Below are 23,952 nucleotides of genomic sequence, written 5' to 3' on the forward strand. Positions count from 1 at the left end.
TTTATTTTTCTACTCACAGTTCATGTTTTTGATTTCACAATTTATATATTTTTAGATCATGAATTCATTAAAAAATATAATAGCTGTGGTTATTGTTAATAGTTGTTTTTTAATCTTTATACTAGAGTTTAAAATGATATATATATATATCACCATTATATATATTAAAATATTATTTGATTACATGTTTACTTTTACTGGTAAATTTCATACTTTTATATGCTTTTGTGTTATTTATTGGCACCTTTTTGTGTCAGCTTGAAGTATTTCCATTAGCATTTCTTAAAAGACAAATCTAATGGAGATGAACTACCTCAACATTTGTTTGTCAAGGAAAGTGTTTATCTTTCCTTAATCTGACTCAACAACATTGTTACAAAAAGTATTTGTGGTAACCAGTTTTTTCTTTTCACATTTTGAGGGCATCCTCTCACTTTTTGGCCTATAGAATTTCTGCTGAGAAATCCACTAATAATTGATAGAGGTTCCCTTGTATGTGATGAGTTACTTCTTGCTGCTTTCAAAATTCTCTTTTCCTTGAGTTTTAACAATTTGATTATAATGTGTCTCAGTGTAGTCTTCTTTGGGTTGAATGTTTTGAAGACTTTTGAGCTTCATGAATCTGAATATACACATTTCTCCCCAAATTTGGGAATTATTACCTATCATTTTTAAAAACAAGCCGAGATTGATATCAATGAAGGCTGCAGAAGTCTATGTCAATGGGCGTTGCTAGGGCTGTTGGGGTCCTTGGTGGCAAAGGCTGCTAGGGTGCATTTTGTATTCTAAATATTATACAAGGACTAGCTACAACACATGAGAAAACAGAAGGCCACAGAGCTAATGAAGCTTGCTCACAGAGCTAATTAGTAGAGGTATTGAGGTAAGTACTTGGGCTTTCTGTCAGATGCTCAATAGGGTGTTTTGTTTTACTTGTTTTTTTCCTTGTTTTAGGTTGTTTAGTGTATATTTTGTTTTTTTTTCCATAGTCAATCTTATTGAGAATTTTGAGAAAGATCAATGGTGAAAGATCATTGGTAAAGATGATATCAGAGGTCTTTTAATAATAAAATTTGTTACATAAAAATTAAATATTAGAGTCAGTGGCTTCACTTATCAACTTTGATAACATAATTCTTCATTGAGGTTACATAAATTTTGATTACATAATTTAGTAACATAATTCTACGTTGAGAATTAACAAGGACTGAAGTGCTGAAATTATAATTGGGTTATTTTATATGTCCTATAAATAACTTCTTGGTCCTTATCTCTGCGACCTTAACCTATTTCATAGGGCCGATATGGTTTGCCTCTGTATCCCCACTAAAATCTCAAGCTGAATTGTAATCCTCAATGTTGATAGTAGGGCCTGGTGGGAGGTGATTAGATCATAGAGGTAGTTTCTAATGGTTTAGCACTGTTCCCCTAGTGCTTTCTTGTGAGTTCTGATGAGATCTGATCATTTGAAAGTGTGTAGCAGCTCCTGCTTTTCTCTCTTCCTCCTGCTCCAGATATGTAGGATGTGTGGGCTTTCCCTTCACCTTCTACCATGAATGTAAGTTTCCTGAGGCCTCCACAACCACGCATAACTGCGAGTCAATTAAACCTCTTTTCTTTATAAATGACCCAGTCCCAGATCTTTACAGAAGTATGAAAACAGACTAATACAGAAAACTGGTCCTAGAAAAGTGGGACTATGCTATAAAAACACCTGAAAATGTGGAAGCAGCTTTGGAATGGAGTGATGGGCAGAGGTTGGAACAGTTTGGAGGTCTCAGAAGAAGACAGGAAGATGAAGAAAGGCTTGGAACTTCCTAGAGATTTGTTGAATGGCTTTGACCAAAATGCTAATAGTGATATAAACAGAGATGGCCAGACTGATGAGGTCTCAGATGGAGGTGAGAAACTTATTGGAAACTGGAACAAAGGTGATTTTTTCTATGCTTTAGCAAAGAGACTGGAGGCATTGTACCCCTACTTTAGAGATCTGTGGAAATTTGAACTTGAGAGAGATGATTTAAGTTATCTGGTGGAAGAAATTTTTAAACAGCAAAGTGTTCAAGATGTGACCTGGCTTCTTCTAACAATCTATGCTTATTTGCATAAACAAAGAAATAACCTGAAACTGGAACTTATATTTAAAAGGGAAGCAGGGCATAAAAGCTTGGAAAGTATGCAGCCCAGGCATGCAGTAGAAAATAAAAACCCATTTACTGGGGAGGAATTCAAGAAGGCCACAGAAATTTGCGTAAATACAGAGGAGCTAATAGCCAAGACAATAGAAAAATTGCCTCTAAGACATTTCAGAGGCCTTCATAGCAGCCCCTCCCATTTCTGGCCCAGAGGCCTAGGAGGGCAAAATGGTTTCTTGGGCCAGGCCCAGGACCCCACTGCTCTGCACAGCCTTGGGACATGGTGCCCTTCATCCCATGTCACAGATAAAAATTCAAAAGCAGATAAAGAAGTCACCTTGAGAACAATAAGGATATAAACCACTAAGTAAGCATTTAGTGAGCATTAACCTCACTGTATAAGTTTCTGGAATGCAAACACTGAATCTTATTTACTTCAATTTTCTTCACTTATCTCAACATATTAAGACAACACATTTAGATAAGCACATAATCTTAAAGTACTAGGCAAATCATTAGCTAAAACTTAATAATTATGATCATTAACTTTTAAAACATTTTAGTTAATAATTAATCAATGTGCTTCAGTTCCAGCTTTGGCTAAAAGGGGCCAAGGGTACAGCTTAGGTCATTGCTTCAGGGGGTGTAAGCCCCCAAGCCTTGGCAGCATCCATGTGGTGTTGGGTCTGCAGGTGCACAGAGGACAAGAGTTGAAGCTTGGGAGACATTGCCTAGATTTAAGAGGATGTAAGGAAACACTACAGGCACAAGCATAAGTCTGCTGCAGGGGTGTAACCCTCATGAGGAACCTCTACTAGGATAGTGAGGGAAAATGTGGGATTGGAGCCCCACACAGAGCTCTCACTGGGACATTGCATAGTGGAGCTATGAGCTATGAGAAGAGGGCTGTTGTCTTCCAGACCCCAGAATTGTAGATTCACCTATAGCTTGCACTGTGTACCTAGAAGAGCCACAGGCACTCAATGCCAGCCCTTGAAAGCAGGCAAGGGAGCTGAGTCCTGCAGAGCCATAGGGGCAGTGCTGCCCAAGGCCTTGGGAGACCATTCTTGCGTCAGTGTGATCTCGATGTGAGACATGGACTCAAAAGAGATTATTTTGGAGCTTTCAGATCTAATGATTGCTCTGCTGGGTTTTTGACTTGCATGGGACCTGTCACCCCGCTGTTTTGGCCTATTTCTCCCTTTTGGAAAGGGAATATTTACTCAATGCCTGTATCCCTAGTGTATTGTGAAAGTAACTAACTTGTTTTTGATTTTATAGGCTCATAGGTGGAAGGGACTTGTCTCAGATGGAACTCTGGGCTTAGGTTTTCGAGTTAATGCTGAAATGAGTTAAAAATTTGGGGGGATCAACTAAATGAAAAGAATGAGATTTGCACTTTCTATTTGGTCTAACTAGAGAGAATACAAAAGCTCTGTATTATTCTGTTCTCACACTGCTATAAAGAACCACCTGAGAATGACTAACGTATAAAGAGAAGAGGTTTAAGTGGCTCATGGTTTCACAATTATTTATTTACTACAGTTTCTTCAAAAAGTTGCAGTAAGGATATATGTATAAAGAACTCTAAGAAGTACAAGGCTCATAACAAGTACTTAATCAACAGAAGCTAATTTTATCATTAATAGCACACTGATTAAGTATTAACTAAAATGTTTAAAAAGTTAGTAATTACAACTAATCACTAAGTTTTAGCTAATGATTTGCCTTGTAGTTTAAGTTATGTACTTATCTAAATATGTTATCTTAATATGTTAAGTGAAGAAAATTAAGGTAAATAAGATGCAGTGTTTTCCTTCCAGAAATTTATACAGTGAGGTTAATGCACCGGTTTATATCCCCTATTGTCCTCAGGGTGACTTCTTTATCTGCTTCTGAGCCTTTGTCACTTCACATATTAATTCATTTATGATACTTTCATTGAGCCTTTTCTATTTTCTGAGTACTATTGTAGATGTTGAGATACAACATTACATGAAAAAGATAATCAAGTTGGATAGCATTTAGTAATTTCTTAAGTCAGGATGTAAATTAGATAAATTATTTAATTCAATACTCACAGCAAACTTACAAGGTAAGTTTTTATATTGTGATTCCAAGTTGCCAAATGAAGTAACAGTGCAAATTGTGTCAAATATTAAGTCTGATGATACTAAGTCATGTTAGAGATAGGACTGGCATTGAAGACTGAATCAAGAGTCTACATTCTCCAGAGAGATTCCATCTTTGCCCTTGAAAAGTACACAATAAACTTGACAGAGCACATGTGAGTCTGATGGGCAATTTGAAGCATTCAGATGAAGTACCTAGAAGACCAAAACTACTTCTCCAATTAGCCAATATTTCATAGGAATGCTGGAGCATAGATTTGTAAAAATGAGATGAGTAGTAAGATGTCCATCATTGTAGGTCCCACTTTCACCATGAAAACTCCTGATCAGGTAGATAATGAACAGCCCTTTTTTACATATGAATTTTTGTAGATTTCTTAGTACTTAAGATTGCACATTATATGTTCAGGTATATATTTTCAGTTAGTTTAAATTGCAGTTAAGACAGAGACTATCCTGAGTGCTTTGTATAGATCTGTATTCAAGAAAGGTTCCCGGTAAATATATTAAAATAGTTCTGTAAGACTGTCATCATAAATTATTTACTAGGCACCTAACTGATTATCTGTCTATGTACACAAAAATATTTAGAAGATGTTCTTCTATTCTTATTACCAGGGCAGTTCTGGGTTTTCTTTAGGAAGAAAATAGTAATCCGTTAAACAGCACACACCCTTGTGAGTTTTGATATTTCCTACCTTTCACTCTGCTCAGTTCACATTCAAACTTTACATGGAATTCAAGTGCCAAGAAGCAAGGGTAGTGTGGAGTCTTTCCAGTAATCGGAATGTGACTGGAATTGAAGGCTTTTCAGAAATCTATATTTAAAACCTGTTTTATTCATTCAGCAGCAGCGATTTCTTTAACAGCTACAGTTATAATTGAGAGGTTTGGGACAGAGAGAATTGATTTCAATAAATGTTTTATTCTTTTACCAGTAATTCTCTTAAGTGGGCTTCAGTGAATTACGTTTGTTATGCAGCTATTACCAGGGATAGTATCAAAATAACTGGGGTCTAAGCCAAAGAATTTCTTAACTATAGTAAAGGGTTGTAGCTCTTTTGAGAGAGGTAGTTCTCTATCCCAGTACTGGGGATAATAATAATAGCATAGCATTTGCCTTTATGTAAAACTGGGAATTTGAGCCTGGTACTACATAAATTAAAGGTCTTAATAGAAACTGTGGGCATTTTTCTTGGAAAATTTGAGGAGGAGCAGTTTTGTTATTTTTTTTTTTTCCCCACTGCAGTGGCAATTTTATTATCACGTGATACATTCCATCACAAACTGTACATCACTGTATGTTCTACTAATCTTCTTTCCATCAAACTTATCCTGCCTGAATGGCAAAGAATGCTTCCTACAAGAGATAATATTGGTCCTGGGTCTTCCAAAGTAAACAAAAAGTTCCACTTAGATTTAAAAAAAAGAGACAGCATCACTCAAAAAAATCTATGGCAATTAAGATTACAGCTCCAATTGAAATGTTTGACTAATGAAGAGAGTTTTAATGGAAATTGAAGACAAAGTATATATGTTATTTTTAAGTAGGAAATTTATATAAGAGAAAAAAAAACAAAGTTATTAAAAAGATAAAAATATGTTTAAACTCACCAGTAAGTAAACAATGAAAAAGTTTAAAAATTAGATATCACTGAACATCAGTTAAATTGAAAAATGTTAGCAGATAAGTGAGAATACACTAAAAGTAATAAACCTCTGGCAAGAGTAAAGAGTTGTAGCCATTCTGGAAGACTACAGCAGATTTTGTTAATTTAAATATATTTATATCCTCTTTTCATGATGAAGAAAATACTGGAATTACATTAACCCTCCTCAAGAATTGGAGATGAAGGCAATAAATAACTATATGAAAGCATGAAAGATCAACAGAAGATTTAGTACTCAAGCAACTAAGATTCTAGAAATAGTAAATTCTGAATTGAACTTAATATTCTACATACAACTCCCCCATCAGCTACTTGCTGACTCTGTGTTGCACATGTCTGTGGTCAGATCACATACACAAAAGGGGGGAAAAAAGAAGGTAACTTTTAAAGAGCTAAAAGGCTAAATAGATTTTTTTTTTCCATGAAACAATACAAGAGTGTAACTTTGGGAAAAAACATGAACTAGTAATAATGGCAAACTAGAATAAAGCTGTGCCCAGACATTATCTGCTGCACAGAGAAAAAGTAAACCTTTCCTGAAATAACACTGGAACACCAGTTTGGAAGGGTAGAAAGAAAACAATGGCCCAAGTAAAATGCCATACCCAGTGAAAATAAGCTTCAACAATGAAGACAAAATAAAGATTGATTAAACATTAAAAATGCAGATTTTACAAAAATAAATACCTTATCTAAGAGAATTCTTCTGACAGAAGAATCAAGAGTCCAGAGCAAACTAGGGTAATGCTCAAAAACATGGTAAATAAGTAAAAGGGTAGTTGTATGAGTTAATCTAAATAAATATTGACTGTTTAAAACAATAATGTTTACATCTTCTGGTGTTTGAAATATATGTTAAATTTATAAAACTAATAATAATAGAAAAAATATAGGAATAAAGGGAGACAAAAGTCTGAAGTCAGATACGACTTAGGATATGGTAAGTATATTAATTTAAAGTGATCTCTAACGAATTGACAATGTATGTTTTAGTATCTAAGGCAACTATGAAGAGAAAGAGGAAAAGAAGCAGTATTATACCTAAGTTGCAAATTAATGGAGGTGAAGGCAGAATACAATGAAATCTGAAGGTAAGAAAATAAAAGTGAACAAAATAAAATGAGGCAGATTAAAACAGATATTCAAATGGGGAATTTAACGCACATATATTAGTAAGTTATATTTTACGTAAAAATATGACAAAATTGTAAAAGTAAATACAAAGTAAATCATCACTACATATGGCTTATAATTCTAAAATATGAGAAGGTAAAAGTTTGAAAATAAAATAGAAGTTAAATCAGGCTGGGTGCAGTGGCTAATGCCCGTAATCCGAGCACTTTGGGAGGCTGAGGTGGGTGGATCACTTGAGGTCAAGAGTTTGAGACCAGGCTGGCCAACATGGTGAAACTCCGTCTCTGCTAAAAATATAAAAATTATCCAGGCATGGTGGCACGCACCTGTAGTCCCAGCTACTCAGGAAGCTGGGGCAGGAAAATCAGAGACTGAGGCAGGAAAATCACTGGAACCTGAAAGGTCGAGGTTGCAGTGAGCAGAGATCGTGCCACTACACTCCAGCCTGGGAGACAGAACAAGACTCTGTCTCAAAAGACAAAACAAAAACAAAGTTAAATGCTACAAATATACCATGAAGAAAGCTAATATCCCAATATTAATAAATTTTAACATCAGTAGAAGACTTTACACCACCAAGGATCAAGAAGTACATTTAATGAGAGTCAATTCAATAGAAAGATAGTAATTATTATTATATGATATATCATTGATTATATATAAGCCAAATAAAATACTAGGTATGCTAGAGTAGTTAACATCAGAATACTCTTTTGAAGTAATTCACCATATCAACATAAAACAAAGAACATTTGCTTGTCTGAATAGATGCAAAAATACATAAAATCAATACTCACTTATACAGTAACAAACTAGGCAAAGGAGGAAATTTTATTGACCCAAGAAAAGAATACCAAGAAAAAGCTTAGAGCAAACATTAAATTCAATTATAAAATATGGAAAACTTCATTCTGTGAATGAAAATGATATCCCATGCCACCATATTTATAGCCAGCACAATAATTGATCATGATGGATTAACTTTTTGATGTGTTAGTTTGGTTTCTTAGTATTTTGTTAAGGAGTTTTGTGTTGATGTTAATCAGGGATACTGACCTGTAGCTTTCTTTTTTCATCGTGTCTTTGGTAGGTTTGGATATCAGGATGATGCCGACTTTGTAGAATGAGTTAGGGAGGAGTCTCGTCTCATCATTTTTTTGGGAATAGTTTTAGTAGAATTGTTACAAACTATTCTTTGTATATATGTTAGAATTTGGCTGTGTATTCACCTTGTCTAGGGCTTCTTTTGATTGGTAGGATTTTATTACTGATTCAATTTGAGGACTTGATATTCAGAGTTTCAATTTCTTCTTGGGTAAATCTTGGGTGGTTGTGTGTTTCCACGAATTTATCCATTTCCTCTAGATTTTCTAGTTTGTATGCATAGAGGGGTTCACAAGAGTCTCTGGGGATCTTTTGTAATTTTTTTTTTCTTCCTGACAGTCTCACTTTGTCACCCAAGCTGGAGTACAGTGTTGCAATCTCAGTTTACCGCAACATCTGCCTCCTGGGTTCTTACCTCAGCCTCCCAAGTAGCTGGAATTACAGGTGTGTTCCACCACACCCAGCTAACTTTTTAATGCATATATATATTTGGTAGAGACAGGGTTTCACCATGTTGGACAGGCTGGCCTCGAACTCCTGACCTCAAGTGATCCACCCGCCTCAGCCTCTCAAAGTGCTAGGATTACAGGTGTGAGCCACTGCACCTGGCCAGATCTTTTGTATTTCTGTGGGATTGATTGTGATGTCACCTTTGTAGCTTCTGATTGTGCCTATTTGGATCTTCTCCCTTTTGTTCTTTGTTAATCTAGCTAGCAGTCTATTAACCTTGTTTATCCTTTCAAAGAACCACCTTTGGCTTCATTTATTATTTGTAAGAATTTTTAGGTCTCAATTTCATTTGGTTTTGCTCTGATTTAGATTTTTTTTTCTTCTGCTACTGAACAGACACTTTTCAAAAGATTCCCTCTACTCCTCTTATTCTCCCTAGTGCTCATGTAATGTAGACAGTATGACTGGTTTCTATCTAGAACAGGGTAACCCACCCAGCCAACAGCACCTGGGGGAATCAACTGGAAGAAAAATTAATTGCAAAGTAGTTGAACAAATATGTACATATGTAGAGAATAATGGGACTTCACATTTTCACTGTCAGAAAAGAAAGATTCAAATATGAAAAAGAGATAAACTAAATTAATCCTGTGGTATAAGACTGTAGTTATTGGTATAAATTTTGTGACATTTAATATATAGATATAGTAAATGTGTGTGTGAAAGGGTGTTCATATACAGATATGTTTCCTAATCTTGTCTATTGAAAGAAACCTAAAAATGATACTCTAATAGCAAGGAACACACCTGGCATCCAAATCTTGGTTTCTGAATAACATTCTCTGTTAGAGGATATCAGGTTTGAGGGAATGATTGATTCCAGAGCTGGAGTGGGAAAGGTATAAGATGAACCATGGTACATCTTGTTGTGGCTATAAGTAAAAAAGTATTCAAAGAATAAGACAGATTAAGGGGCTCCCACTGTCCAAATCTGGGATAATTTAAGTATCAAAATAAATAATAATTATTATGAATTATAACTGATTAAATAAAATAGAAAACTATAAGTTCATATTGTTATTTGAGTACATAAACTAATGGAGTGGGGGGAGAGCTTTACCTTAGAGTGGAATGCTATCTGAAAAAATCACTTATGAATTAATAAGTATAAAATAATTATTAAAGTTCCAGTGTAGAAAACTGGCAGACACCATTTTCACCAAGTGATAAAATTTAGCATCTTCAGTAATAGGGGAGGTGATATCATACACCTACTGATAGGATGCACTGAAGTCTTCCTGTAATAGTTGTATAAGTTGCCTTAGTGGCATAATCTTAGGGAAACACCAGGCTGAAACTGAGGTGGCTGGCTTGTTATTTTCAAAAATGATCAAGTCATGAAAATAAAGGACTGAGGAACTGCTTTATATTGAAGGGATTGGAGAAACTATTGAATGAAACATATCCTTAATTACTGAAATAAGAAACACTGTGTGAACAATTTCTGAAATTTGAATGGAGTATTATTATGAGGATTGTTTGACATTATTGTATAAAATTTAAAACTTGTAATGATTGTACTGTCGTTATGTGTGGGAAAGTGTCCTTGTTCTTAGTAAATGCAGACTAAATTTTAAGGGATAATTAGGCAGTATGTCTGTAATTTACAAACTGTTCAAAATGAGAGAATGGTCAAATATGCTAAAATGCTGACAATTGTGATATGAGAGTTCTTTGAACTACTCAGCAAGTTTCTTGTAGTATTGAAATAATATCAAAATTAAAAGTTTAAAACTATTGGAATTTAAAAACTAGACATCAAAATTCTTTAGAGAGGATGGGAAGTCATCAGAGCTAAGGCTGTCAAGGGACCTGTGAAGTTCAGGACGGAGATAAAGCAACTGATAATCTTAGGCTTTTGTAAATCTGAAATGGAGATAGATTGACGAAACCACTAGGAAATCAGTAATAATGATTTCCAAAACAATAGAAAGAAGAAAATGAGAAAAAATTTCATTATGATGAGTTAAATGTTGAAATTCAAAATAGTGAAGATTATTCTAAGTAAAATTGTGTCTTCTGTTTACAGCAAACATTTAAACTAGATTCATGAAAAAGTTTCGCCCCACTTAAATAACTTAAAAAAACTATTTTACTTAAACTAGATTCATGAGGAAGTTTTTTTCCCCACTTAAATCACTGAAAAAACTATGATATGCCTATTAATCTAAAGTCATTGCTGAGCTTGAAGAATATAAGTAAAATCCTCAGGAGGCAAAAATAGAAATAGAATTTCTTGACATCTGTATTTGTGAGCAAGGTAATTCAGACTAATTATCTCACTGACAACAACTAGAAACATTAGGCAAAATATAAAATGAAATAATTTACTTGAGACATTGGAGAGCTAACATACACACACACACTGAAAAAATTAAGGGGATGCGAGATGTGATGTGACTGGAGAGTTTTAAGGCTTTCATTTTGATCAGGAGAAGGATGAAAGTACCAGCTAACATTATTTGATAAGTCAACATGCATGCTGAATTCTATAGGGCAATTACTAGAAGGACAATAAAGCCACAGAATATGAAACAAAAGAATAAAAGCAAAAGAAACATAAAATGTATGGCATAATCACAGAACAAAATGGTAATACAGTAAATTCTACCCAAGATAATAGTAATTTTATTATAAATACAGTAAATATCCAAAAAAAGATTATCATAGTAGGAAAAAAACCTATGCAACTTTAAGAGAAACATTTAAAACCAAAGTCTCCAAAATTTTGAAAATAAAAAGCATAGAAGAATATATACTAGGCAAAACAAACAAAACTACATTTTAGAATCTTAGTGGAAGAAGGTTTATTAGAGATAAAGAGGGCCATATGGTACTGGTTAAAAAAAATTAATTTCAAATTTGAGGAGGGAGAGGATTAGAAAAAATAATTGATACTAGGCTTAATATCTGGATGATGAAACAATCTGCACAACAAACCCCCATGACACAAGTTTACCTATATAACAAACTTGCACAGGTACCCCTTAGTTAAAATAACAGTTAAATTTAAAAAAAGTTTTAGGCTGGGTGCAGTGGCTCACACCTGTAATGCCAGCACTTTGGGAGGCTAATGTGGGTAGATCACCTGACATCAGGAGCTCGAGACCAGCCTGGCCAACATGATGAAACTCCATCTCTACTAAAACAACACACACACACACACACACATTAGCCGGGTGTGGTGGCAGGCACCTGTAGTTCCAGCTACTCAGGCGGCTGTGGCAGGAGAATCGCTTGAACCCTGGAAGTAGAGGTTGCAGTGAGCTGAGATGTCGCCACTGCACTCCAGCCTGGGTGACAGAGCGAGACTGTCGCAAATAAAATAAAATAACTAAAAATAAAAAGTTTTAATTTTGTACATATTTGACCTAGCCTCCCAAATGAAAAACAAAATATTACTAGAAATAAAAGAACAAAGAGAAATATCCACAATCAGTGTCAGATGGAAAATCAAAAAGGATTTAAAACACTTGAACAGCATATTTTGCACGCATAACCTAGTTATAGAATACTGCATCCAAAAATGGCATAATACGCATTATTTTCAAACAGAAGGATACCTAAAATCTGACCCTATGTTGGAATAAAGCAGGTCTCAACAAATTTTATCACTGTGGTTTTCTAACCAAAATGATATTAAGCTAGAAACTTTATTCAAGTAATATAAGTTCATCTTAGAATTAATAATGGGACGATGAAGGGCTTCCATGTCAAAGTAACATTGAGTGGATTGTGGCAACAATTTTTCTACTGATTATTACAAAAAAAGTATTGTGGAGGAAAAAAGGAGTAGGTGAATTAAAATTCCAGAAAGACGTTTCCTAATATGCAAAGACCATTACCCAGTCCTTTTATGAATTTTCCAGTTCTGGGCATTTCCTAAGGATCACGGTTTGGTCCAGGCAGAGGGCTGCTGCTGCTTGAGGAAATTAGCAAAGCGAGAAAAGGAGGTTGTGAAGAATTAGAGTGACAAAATTTAAGAATTGTGAGTCTCCAAGTTAAAAACAAAATAAAGTTTCTCAAAACAACAAAGACAACAACAACAAATTGCAGAATAACTAGACTAGGCAGGACCCAAAAGAACTACACTGATATGAGATGAACTGTAGGAAAGGATATGACAAGTAAAACAAACAAAACAAAAAAATTAGATTTTTTTTTTTTTTTTTTTTTTTAAGAGACAGGATTTTACTTCTTTGTTGCCCAGGCTGGAGTGCAGTAACCGAATCACAGCTCCTGGAAGCCTCAGTGTCCGGGCCCAAGTAGTCCTCCCACCTCAGTCTCCTGAGTAGATGGGACTACAGGTGTACACAACCATGCCTAGTTTAGAAGAATTTTTAAACAAGCATTTCTTACACTGGACAAAAAAAAAATGCATTAACTATAGATGAAAACATTGATGCATTAGCACTACTGTGTTCATTGAATGATATCATTTTAACTGTAAAGAGGCAAGTCACAGACTGGAATAAGATATCAAACAAAGAATTTATATTCAGAATATATTTTAAAACCCCAAATATCTACAGGCCGATAAACAATGCAATTGTTTTAAAAACAGACAAAATTCTTTTTTTTGAGACAGAGTCTTGCTCTGTTGCCCAGACTAGAGTACAGTGGCACAATCTTGGCTCACTGCAGCCTCTGCCTCCTGGGTTCCAGCGATTCCCCTGCCTCAGCCTCCCTAGTAGCTGGGGTTACAGGCATGCATCACCACACCTGGTGGTGGGTTTTTTTGTTTGTTTGTTTGTTTTTGTATTTTTAGTTGGCCAGGCTGGTCTCGAGCTCTTGACCTCAAGCAATCCACCCACCTTGGCCTCCCCTAGTGCTGGGATTACAGGAATGAGCCACCATGCCCAAAACAGACAAAATGTTTAAACCGGCACTAAATAAACAGAAAACCAAAATAGCTAATAAGCATTTGGAAAGGTACTCAATGTTGTTAAGTTATCACAAAACATAACAACCACATCTGTTAGAATGACTAAAAGTTTTAAAGGTTAAAAATAGCTAGTGCTGGTGATGATGCAAATAATCTGAATTGCTGGTGGGAATGTAGATTGGAAAAACAAATTTGAGAAACTGTTTGGCAGATAAACATATGCTTACATTATGAACTAGCAATTGTACTCCTAGGTATATTCCTGAGGGAAGTGAAGAGACATGCTCACTAAAAGACAAGCATAAAAATAGGAAAAAAAGACATGCATAAGAATAGTAAAGGCGGCTTTATAAAATAATTTAAAATTAGAAGCAATCAAATGCCTATTAACAGGAGTTAGAGAAATTGATGTTGACTCATACAATGTAATACACATTACACAATATACATATACATTACATTTTATTATATGTGTATTAGTTTGAACAAATAATAGCACAAATGTTAGATATTATATAATTTCATAGATATAAACTTTAAGAATAGGGCAAAATTAATATATGGTATACAAAGCTAAAATAATGGTTACCTCTTGGGCCATATAATGGGAAATGGCACTGGGTTCTGGGGTTCCCAGGCTCTTAAAAGGGAAGGAACATCAGTATCTAAGCTATCGGATGTCTTGAGAGTATTAAGTGAGAAACAGTATAAGAGTCTGGAGCCCCAGACACATTCTACTTATTAATCTATGCTATGATTTAAAAGTATATACAAATTAAAAGTTCAATGTGGTGTACATTTAAGATTAGGGCAGTTTATATAAACTATAGATTTCTATATCTATATCTATATCATATATATCTCCTCAGCCCAAAAATCCAATCTAAAATCATCTCAGAGACAGAGTGAAATCTGCAGTATCACAATGCTTTGAATAAGAAGATTAACCAAGTGGAGAGCTTCTAAAATCAAAACATAAAAAAAGATGAAGCCATAAAGAGAAATATAAATTGAAGGTGATGACCTAAAGAAACCTTTCATCTGGAGACATTTAGGCTTGGTCCATCATGTAAGACTGCTGCTGAAGGCAAAAATACCAGTAGAGATTTTGACGTTCAAGTAATTTAATGGGACAGATTGAAATGTAAGAAAAAAAACACACACCCAAATAGTCATCCTCAAGATTTGAGATGGAATTTGAAGTTGTTATGTTAGGAGACTACAGGCACTAGCAGGAAACTTTATGGAACTGAGTCACCCATATATCTTTTCAGTACTGATGAAGCAAAGATAAATTAGATATTTAATTGAAACACCTTGAGGACAATGCAGTAAATTCATGGCCAAATCAGAGGTAGATTAGGGTTTAATAAACATGCAATCCATTCTTGAGTAGATCAGATTGTGAAGGATTTAGGTGATCAGTATCCCACCTCAGGTGCCTAACAGAAGAAAGGGTGAACTCTAACTAAAGAATGAGGATATCATCTGTAACATCAGTCATTATATTTGTATATATACACACATGGAGTCCAGAATAAAATAAATTACTAGGTAAACAAAACATATGACTAGTAATGAAGAAAAAAAATACAATAAATCCAGACCTACAGATAATTTATACATAAGAGGTAGATTAGACTTTTTTTTTTTTTTTCTCCCTGAGATGGAGTCTCGCACTATCACCTGGGCTGCCATGCATGCAATGGTGTGATCTCAGCTCAATGCAACCTCTCCCTTCTGGGTTCAAGCGATTCTCCTGCCTCAGTTTCCCAAGTAGCTGGGATTACGGGTGCCCACCACCACGCCCAGCTAATTTTTCATATTTTTAGTAGAGATGGGGTTTCACTATGTTTGCCACATTGGCCTCGAGCTCGTGACCTTGTGATCTGCCTGCCTTGGTCTCCCAAAGTGCTGGGATTACAGGTGTGAGCCACCACACCCGGCCAGCATTAGACTCTTAAGAGTACTCTGATTACTTTATTCATGTGTAGAGGATAAAATGAAGAGAATAAAAAGGTGAAAGATTTCAGCATCAGATGGGAATCTATCAAAAAAACTAAGTGACTATTACTGGAACAAAACATTAACCAGCCAAAATTAAGAATTACTAGATGGACTTAACGAGAGGTTGGGCATAGCAGAAGACAGGATTAAACAAGTGAGTAGAAAATACTCAAAGTGAAACATAGAGAGAGGAAGAAAAAAGACAAAGAAGTGAAGAAACTAAACACAGATATTTGAAAACAACATGGAATGCACTTTAATAACATATGAGTAACTGACTTCTCAGAAAAAAGAAAGGGAGAATTAGGCAGAGTAAATATTTGAAAAAACTGGGTATGCTTTTCTTTCAAAAATGGTTTAAAATTCTAACCCATAGATTTAAGAATCCTACTGAAAACCAAGCAGGATAATTATAAAGAAAAATCACATGTGAGTAGATCATAAAGTACTGAAATGCACAAGAATGCTTTTAGCAGATTTATAAGAGATAAACAAAAATAACACAAGTGTTCATCAAAAGTTGAAAAAACAGGATAAATTGCAGTATTATTCACACAATGGAATACTATAATGTAGGGAAAAAGAACAAACTGCAGCGACACACTTAGCAAACATAATGGGAAGCCAAAGCAGTGAGATAAAAGGGGATATATGATATATAATTCTAATGATATTAATGTAAATAACAAGCAAGTTGAAACTATGATGTTAGAAGCCACTATAGATTACCTTTGGTGAGAAAAAGGGAGTAGAGATTGTGAAGGCCTAAGAAGAAATTTGGAGGTGGTGACAACAATCTGTCTTGACCTGGGTGATAATTATCCAAGTGTTCACTTTGTGGCAAGCAGTAACCAATATAATTAAGGCTTCTGTGGGGTTTTGTTTGTTTTTTGTTTTAGTTTTTGTACATTGTTTGTATGTATTACTATAAAAAAAACACAATAAAACTTGTGTAACTTACCATATTCTCTATGGATAGGACAGAAGAGGATGAAACCACGTATTTCGATGGTAAGTTTAAGGGACTGCTTCTTTGGTTTCCAGAGCTCTCTTGGTGCTTTTCTTCTCTGAGGCTTGGGTTCTCGGGTTTTTATTTGATTCTGGGAGCTACCCAGGTATTTTCAGTAAAGTTATTTGTGGCTTTTTTTTAATCAGAATTGGTTTCAGTTGCTAATAACCAAAATATCCTCACCTATGTAGCTTTAAAATGGCATGATTTTTGTCTTTTTGTTTTGAATATCTTCTATTAATGAAGTTTCAAATGAAGTTTGTATTTTAGTCTCACGGCTTTTATATTATACACACATACAATTTTTCATCAGTTTAATTTATGATAATTACAGCTTCTAATGAATTATTTTGAGATGTTGACACACGATTTTAAAGTTTTTCTAAATTATTACAGTCTTTGATGAGCCATAACTTTGAACCAAAAAAAAAAAGTCAGGAAAATAATTTTCTACCAAACATTAAAACATAGTGCCTCAGTAATTCAACAGTGTGGAGGTATTGGTAAAGGAAAAAAACAAGAACAATGGATTTATATCTGGGGAACAACCAATCAATTGCCATATGATTGTTCATTCTGGAAACAAATTTAAGCATATAGATAATAAATTCCCCACAATAAATAATTATTGAAATAACATTATTTGGGGATACAAGTTAATGAAGATCTATGCCTAACAACAACAAAAAAATTTGAAATTGAATTAAATGCTTTAAGAGTAGATATAATTACAAAATAACTGCAGAATACATAAAACCAATAGTTATGTTGTCTTAGAATTAGGAAGGACTCTTAAACTTGACTCTCAAATAAATTATAAAAGAAAGAGAAATATTGATTTGGCTTCAAACATGTAATATTTTTATATAGAATAAACACACTATGAAAAATTAAAAGACAAAACATCAAATAGGGAAAATATTTGTTCCACATATGCCTGACAAAAGATTTATATCTGTAATGAAAGAAAGCTTATTCTAGGCATTAAGATAAAAAATAAATGAATCTAGAGAAGATAGGTAAAGGATAGAAAAGGGAAAATTAGGGAAGCAGAACCACACATTTTCAGTAATTATTTAAAATATTCAACTTCTCTATTAATAATGGTAGTAAGAGACACATAAAAAAAACTAATTGCCAACAATTAAAATGAAATTTTGTTACTGCAGTTGGAATAAAACTGCAAATAACACATATTCTTTTTGTGAGTATGAATTTGACTATTTCTAGAGGCAATTTGAGCCTATGAAACTGAGAGCTTTAAAGTCGGCATATTCTGTGGAGTAGTCATATTTATAAATATTTGAAAAATCAAATACGACACTATATAGGTAGAAGGATTTTCACTGGAGACTCTAAAAAGATCTATAAATAAATTAGAAATAATAGAAGTAAGTCCACTCAGTGAAAGTACATCCAATTAGCCATTAAAGTAATGCCGTCAAATATTTGTTCACAGCTGGGCGCAGTTGCTCATGCCTGTAATCCCAGCACTTTGGGAGGCTAAGGCGGGTGGATCACGAGGTCAGGAGATTGGGACCATCCTGGCTAACACGGTGAAACCCCGTCTCTACTAAAAGTACAAAAAAATTAGGCGGGCGTGGTGGCGGACGCCTGTAGTCCCAGCTACTCGGGAGGCTGAGGCAGGAGAATGGCGTAAACCTGGGAGGCAGAGCTTGCAGTGAGCCGAGATCGCGCCACCGCACTCCAGCCTAGGCAACAGAGCAAGACTCCGTTAAAAAAAAAAAAAAAAAAAAAAAATATATATATATATATATACACACACACACACACACACACACACACACGGAAATATGTTTTAAGTATATTTGTAAGTTTAAATGATCACATGGTAAAGAATATAAATGTTTTTTGTTAAATAAATTTTAAGAAATATATATTTATTTAAAACAGGAATGAAAATACCTAGAAAAATGCTATAATGTGAAAGTAGATCTCTTGGTGTACTGGGTTCATTTTCTTTAAGCAAATGTACATTCTCTAATTTTCATACACAAGAGGAGCTCTCAGCATTCATATAACATGGACCTCCACTCAAAGTTGGAGCATCCAGGGTTGGCTATCTAACCTGAACTGAGAGTTTGTCTGTCTTAGGAATCTAGAAAAAAGTTAGAAACAGGTGGTAAGAGTGATTGAATCTTAGCTTCATTAGTAAATGTGTTCTCCACAAAATTTCCAAGACAGCTTGTTGCTATAACCAAGAGGCCTCATAGCTCACTGTACTTCCTGAGATTATTTTTATTTTTTTATTCAGTGAAAATTTCCAGTAACCTTTACAATTGGCCCAATTGTTTAAAAGAAATAATATTTACAGGCTTATGAATAAACAGAAATTGACTCTCCCTGGTCTTAAACCTTGAAACTTACATTGGTCTCCTCTGAGTTCCTTCCTCAGGAAACCAACCCTCAGGCAAGGAACTGAAACTCTTGGAACCACCACGTGCAGACAGTTAGATGCCAGAATCCCTCATCCATCATGATCACTTCCTTACCCCTCCCTAATTCCTGTTCTCCTCTCTACTTTCCCCACTATATAAACCTCCCAATTTTAGTCAGTGAGATGGATTTGATGATTTATCTCCAGTTTTCCTAAGTTGCAACACCTGATTAAAGGCTTTTGCTCTGGCAATACTCATTGTCTCAGTGATTGGCATTCTGTCAGCTGATCAGCAGGAACTAGACAGAACCTGTAGCGTTTTGGTAACATCTTTACTTTGACCCATTGTGTTAGCGATAGTTATTCTGTTACTTAATTCCCAATAACCTTAACTAACAAGAATATCCAAACAGTCTTTTCCTTCATTACCATATAGAGTTTTTAGTTGTCATTAATATTTGGTCAGCCAGGTATGGTGGCTCATGCCTCTAATCCCAGCACATTGGGAGGCTAAGGCGGGCGGATCGCGAGGTCAGGAGTTCCAGATCAGCCTAGCCAACATAGTGAAACCTCGTCTCCACTAAAAATACAAAAATTAGCCGGGCATGGTGGCACGCACCTGTAGTCCTAGCTACTCAAGAGGCAGAGGCAGACAGAAGAATGGCTTGAACCTGGGAGGCAGAGGTTGCAGTGAGCCAAGATTATGCCACTACACTCCAGCCTGCAGAGCAAGACTCCGTCTCAAAAAAAAAAAAAAAAAAAAAAAAAAAAAAAAAAAAATTGGTCATAATTCTGATGTGAGCCCAGCTCAGAAGACAAATCACATGAAAAAGACCTTGCTACATGGGGAATTGCCATCTTGATGACTCACATTTGTTTGCATTATCAAGCTTATGACTCCTGCCTTCATGAACACATCTTTTTTCCCCACACAACTCTTTAGTCTTTGTGTAGTATCAAATACCTTCTCCCTAGATATCACCAACCCAAAAACTTGGTAAAACAAAGCTGAGTTTTTTCTTTACTACAGTGAAGGAGAATTCTGCTTGACAGACCTCTGATAGTGTCATGGGGAAAGGAAAAGAAACTTGTTAAGAAGTTAAAGTTTGGGTCAGTCAGATCTATCAAACTGAGATATATACATATATATACACACATGCACATACATATATACATACATACATATACATACACACACATATATATACACACACACACACACACACATATACACACGCACATTTTTTTAAGAGATGATGTCTTGATATGTTGCCCAGGTTGGAGTGCAGTGGCTATTCACAGGCATGATCGTTGTTCACTCCCAGGCTCAAGTAACTTTCCAGTCTCTTTGGTGGCTGGAACTACAGGAGCTCCTCACAGAACCAGTTCTCTAAGTGAGAACTTGACTGGAATTAGATCAGAATTATGATATAATGGTAGAACTGATTAAAGCAACAGGTACGGATTTTATGGAAATGTTGATGCAAAGTGCCTCTAAGGAGCAATCAAGCTATTTGCCTGGGCAAAAGTCATAAAATAGTAATGTTATGCTGATGAAGACAATGGGGTAGTAAAGTCATGTTAATATGGTCGGTAATCTGGGTAGGGGGCAGGTAATTTCTGTCTTCAGTGTTCAAGTTGCGTATAGTGGTACATGATTTTGTTTTCAATAGGCCTCTAGTTTCCTGGACTACTGTTTGCCAGACATAATATTTTATAGTCCTAAGTTCCTATTTAGGCTCAGTCTAGGACTCTTGATGATAAATTTAATTTTGAAAGAGGGAATTTAAGATAGGTTTCCAATACGAAAGAGTAGAAAGTTAGAAATAAATCATCTTATGCTGAGGACAGTAGAAATTGTTTAGATAGAGTAAAACCTTTAATTAGGAATAAGAACAAAATTGATGCATATATAGTAGTGGTCCAGATTTTACCACTAAATTTTTATGAACTTAAGTATTTGAATGCTTGTCATTAGGACAAATTTTCGACAGTTGTAAAATAAATTCTGTATACTATTTTTTTTCTTCTGGCTCTAGCATGCTATAGTAGCTTATGAAAGCTAGTATTACAATAATGATGAATACCTTCCAAATGGGCATATGGCCAAACATTATTTTTCTTTCTCTCCATCCTAAGTACCTCTTGACTAGAGGAGGTAATGGTATCCCAGCAACAGATAAGCAATGCTCAATTTAATTGTCAAAGATTATATTTTAATGAACTTTGGAGAAAGGAATCAAGTTGACTACAGGGTTCTTTGTCTGATTAATGTGATGAAAATCTATAAACATCTGACCTAGCTCATTAACACGTTAATGAAGACAGAAGACTCTTATGCTCAATCTCTAGGAAACGAGTGTTGTGTGTGATATTTTGATTTTTTCAACCAAAGAATAATGAGGTTCATAAGGTAAAATTAACATAACCATAGGTCAACGTGAATATGGCAATCATCATCAAAACAATTGGGATGCTGAAGACTTTGTTCATGACCTTATTAAAGGCTATTTCCGGTTGGTTGGTACTCTACCCCTTCCTCTCTTCCGTTTCCCTCTTCTTCCTCACACTGCTCTACCACTGCCATGCAAGTAATAGTGTACGTCTACTACTACCTAAAAGACAGATGTCTTGTGGAGGTAGCTCTGTTAGTGTAGAACACCAGATGTTTATTGATCAATTATTTTTGGGGATTATTAGAGTTGATAGGGACATTGAGGATAAATATATATCATCGTTACCCCTGGAAAGCCAGCGGATTCAGCTAATTATGCTGCAAAAGAGTTTGAGGTGTTTGTTTGTTTTAAAGATAATTCACGTAATAGTTGGCAAGGCTGGAGAACCAGACTCAATGACTATTTTAATAGCCAGGATCACTACTAAAAAGATGCTGAAATACGCCACCTGTCTTTTACGTTTTTATTTATCCTTTTCTTTATCCATTCATCTATTGATGGGCACTTAGGTTGTTTCCATGTTTTAGCTATTATGAAGAATACTGCAATAGACATGAGAGTGCAGGTATCTCTTTGGAATACTGATAGTTTTTTGTTTGTTTGTTTGTTTGTTTTTAACACAAATACCCAGAATTGAAATTGGTAGATTATATGATAGATCTATTTTTCAGGTTTTGAGGAACCTCCAAAACCTTCACACTGTTTTGATAATGTCTGTACCAATTTACATTCCCATCAGTAGGGTACAAGGGTTCCTTTTATGCCACATTCTCATCAACAGTTGTTGTCTTTTTGATAATAGCCATCATAATATGTGTGAATTAACATCATTGTGATTTTGATTTGCATTACCCTGATGATTAGTGATGTAGATCACTCTTTCATTTATCTGTTGGCCATTTGTATGTCATTAAGAAATGTCTATTCAGATCTTTTGACCATTTTAAAATCAGATTATTTGTTTTCCTGCTATGGAGTTGTATGAATTTTATATGTATTTTGGATATTAGCACCTTATCAGATATAAAATTCATAAACATTTTCTCTCATTGCATAGATTTGAAACTGCCTCTGCAAGATTATAACTGAGGAAATTAAGACAGTGAAAGAAATCAGGCCTAACTGACTCTATCTTGCCTCTAACCCTTAAGCTGTCCTTGTTTAATCCTGGGCATAGGCCAAACTAACTTTGGGAAAGAATCGAGTTCGTGGTTTGACTCTGAAACAAAATCGGTAACAGCCTATCCGGAAAAGACCCCCTTCTTGACTGGGGTCCAGTCTGCCTTTTCAGGACTAACAAATTAGCTACAAGATTAGAAATTACAATTTATGGGTCATGTAGCCTCTGGATGCAAGAGTCTGAACCTTCCCAAATTGCTCCTGCAGATAACATCATTATTGTAAATCCTAAGATCAGTGCTTGAGATATTTTGCAGACCCTGCACTTAGTGGATCAGCTGACACCACCCAGACCGGTAATCTGGCTCAACTAGTTCTGCCATCCCACCCAGGAACAGAAGACAGCAAGAAAACCTCATTTTCACCCACTATGATTTCATCTTCAACCCGACCAATCAGCACTCCCCACTTTCTGAGACAATACCCGCCAAATTATCCTTAAAAACTCCTATCCGCAAATGCTCAGGGAGACTGATTTGAGTAGTAATAAAACTCCTGTCTCCGGAATGGCCAGCTCTACATGAATTAATCTTTTGCCATCGCGATTACCATCTTTATAAATCATATCTGTCTAGGCAGCAGGCAAAGAGAACCTATTGGGTGGTTATAGATTGCCTCCTCATTTTGTTGATTGTTTCCTTTGCCATGCAGAAACATTTTAGTTTGATGCAATCACACTTGTTTATTTATTTATTTTTCTTTTCTTTTTTTTTTTTTTGCTTCAGTCTTTAATTTTTTGTGAGTTGATTTTTGTGTATGGTGTAAAATAAAGATCCAATTTCACTTTTTTGTGTGTGGATATCCAGTATTTTTAATATTATTAATGGAAAAGATTCTCCTTTTCTTATTGTATATTGTTGGCACCCTTCTTGAAGATTAGCTGACTGTATAGGTATGGGTTTATTTCTAGGCTTTCTATTCTGTTCCATTAGTGTATGTCTGTTTTTGTGTCATTTTTTGATTACTATAGATCTTTAACATAATTTGAAAAAGAAAGTGTGATGACTCCAGCTTTATTATTTTTCCTCAAGATTGCTTTAGCCATTGAGAGTATTTGCTGGTTCCATATAAATTTAATTTTTTAGTTTTATTTTTTAATTTCTGTAAAAAATTATTGAAATTTTAAAAAAGTGAAATATATTGAATCTGTAGATCACTTTGGGTGGTATACACATTTTGATTCTTCCAGTCTATGAGCAATGAATATCATTCCATTAATTGTTTTTATTTATAATATCTTTTGTGACTGCTTTATAATTATCAGTGTGCATATATTTCAACTCCTTGGGTAAATTTATTTATAAATACATTATTTTTTATTGTTGCAAATGAG

General features: G+C 35.0%; 1 long non-coding RNA gene across 1 annotated transcript; it reads left to right on the forward strand.

Annotated features, from left to right (window-relative positions):
* Positions 1-650: 650 nt before the first annotated feature.
* Positions 651-22,932, forward strand: LOC105499436 (uncharacterized). The gene is made up of 4 exons (XR_011617327.1): positions 651-883; positions 6,931-7,028; positions 16,557-16,588; positions 22,827-22,932. It is a non-coding gene; the product is annotated as an uncharacterized lncRNA (long non-coding RNA).
* The last annotated feature ends 1,020 nt before the right edge of the window (positions 22,933-23,952 follow it).

The sequence above is a fragment of the Macaca nemestrina genome, chromosome 19 (assembly GCF_043159975.1).
Source record: "Macaca nemestrina isolate mMacNem1 chromosome 19, mMacNem.hap1, whole genome shotgun sequence".
NCBI classification, from domain to species: Eukaryota; Metazoa; Chordata; class Mammalia; order Primates; family Cercopithecidae; genus Macaca; species Macaca nemestrina.